Raw genomic sequence first — 2426 nt, forward strand, 5'->3', positions numbered from 1 at the left:
CCCCCCCCCAACTTGCGTGCCGAATCGTCGGTCTTGAAACGCAACTCTAATAATCTGAATTAACATCTCCTTAATCATATTCATATTGTTATTAATATAAAATAGAGAAGTTTTTGTTAAATTCTTCTATTTCTTTTTTATATAGTTTGTAGAAACAAACATTTGTATCATTTGTACAAGCAAATATTTTTATTCTTTACAACGGATTGCATTTAATCAGAGATTAAAAGAGTACACCATTATATGCGATTCATTATATAATTCACGGAGTCTGTGAAAAAACGTAACGCGCATCGATATGACGTTAAAGAGTTGGACATTTCAGTCCGACGCACTTTTCTACTCGCGTGATACAAATGCGACTTTATAATAACAGTATGACGTCGCAAGGCAATAAAAAGAAGTCATTTCAGACGATAGAAAAACGATGATACGAAGAGCGGCGAAAAGAAAAAGGGTTACGCCGCAAATGAGTTTGTATCACGCAGCTCCACTAGAAATTATAGAAATAATATAATAGGTGCGCGCAAGTAAGAAGCAAAAGGTACAAAAAAGAAATTAAAGAGAAACCACACATTATTAAAATTCGATTCACGAGCTATTCAGCACCCAACTGATCGTTCTATACATTAAATTAGGCGGTCCTCGTCACCTTATTATTATCTCTTATTGGACTCGACTGGACGTTAGATGTGTAGGATAAAATAATCAATGGGTTAATGTACGGAGCTATTATCATAGCCTATCGCTGCTCTAATAAAGCTTGAACTATGCACTTATGCAGAAATTAAATGTGTATATGTATATAGAAATTAATATAAGATTCAAATTTGAAAGAGCAGAGATATCAATAATACTTATGTGTCAAAATATCTTAATTATTAAAAAATATAAAAAAATTTATATCACAAAAATGAAAAGGTCGAGCCATGTTTAAAAAAAATCCTCAAAAATTTAAAATCTTTTACCTAATAATAATATATTACCATGAAAAGTAACTGATATATTATTAATTACAGGTGTCAGTTCAAAGTGAACATACATAAAGTGTATGCAACTTTCGACCGATTTTTGAATCGCCTCCGTTTTCCGTTGTCCCCTCACTTCACCGACCCGCGCGCTGTCCAAATGCCGTTCGACCGCCATGCGATTCCAAAATCGGCCGAAAATTGCATAGACTTTATATATGTTCACTTTGAACTGGCATCTTTAATTAATAATATATCAGTTACTATTTATATTTTAGAATAAGAGTCCTTTACCTATTTATTTATTAATAATATATCAGTTACTTTTCATGGTAGTATATTATTATTAGGTAAAAAGTTTTAAATTTTTGAGGATCTTTAATTTTTTAAACATGGCTCGACCTTTTCATTTTTATGATATGATTTTTTTAGAATATCACTTACTTTTTAGCACAATACCACAAATATATAAAAAAAAAAGATTTAAATAATACTATATAACGAAAGAGAGTGAAATTTGGTGAAAGAGAAGGATGGTAAGGGTGGATGGCAGGGGAAGGGGAAGGGGAAGGGAAGGGGTGCGGTGGGTCGAAGTTAGTGGAGGTGAAAGCGGAAGAGGAGAGAGTTGCACATGACTGCGAACAACAAAGAAGGAGAAGAAGAAACGGAAGGAGACGTTACTTCATTTTTCATGAAAATTATTACTCTTCGACCGCTTGTATGTCCAAAATGGCTTGACTGTTTTTAAATTTTTTTAGCTCAAATCACTTGTGGTGATACCGCCTTTCAGAATATATATTACGAGCGATTCAAAATTTTTTGTATTTTAGCAATTATGTATCCCCCAAAAATGAACCTTTGAGGCTCGGGATAAAAGACTTATAGTGTCTATTAATAATCTTTTAAATTTAAATTAAAGGGGGAGACCACTGTGACCGGTCGGAAAAATAGGCAATTTTTAAGCGTGGATTATCGATGAAATAAAAGAGCTGTAAACTTGTGGTTTGGTATTTAAATTAAGTATATATCAAAGATATTAAATGTACATAAACAGAAGAAAAAAAATTATAATATCATTTATGAGTATGTGAAAAAAAGCAAATTTTTTTGTACCGATTATTGGTGTCGACGATTCCGCCATAAAGGATTATTTGAAAGTAAAATAAAACTAATATTATTAAAGTATATTGTATTCCCTAAGCATTGACCAAGTTTTAAAAAAAATTTTTTTAATTTGACTAAAAAAAAATTTTTGAATTTTTGATTTGGTTTTTGGTACAAATTTTGTTCATTAATTTATTAATATCTTGCAAAATAATAGTAATATCGTAAAAATTGTCGGTCAATGCTTAAAGAAAACTATAAGGAAACAAAAAATCGAGGTTCACGTTAATCCGATGAGTATATCACGAAAAACCTTCGACACCGTTTTGAAAAACATGGTTTCGAGAAAAACGC

Source organism: Cyphomyrmex costatus, unplaced genomic scaffold, assembly GCF_001594065.2.
Source record: "Cyphomyrmex costatus isolate MS0001 unplaced genomic scaffold, Ccosl1.0 scaffold1233, whole genome shotgun sequence".
In the NCBI taxonomy this organism is placed as follows: domain Eukaryota; kingdom Metazoa; phylum Arthropoda; class Insecta; order Hymenoptera; family Formicidae; genus Cyphomyrmex; species Cyphomyrmex costatus.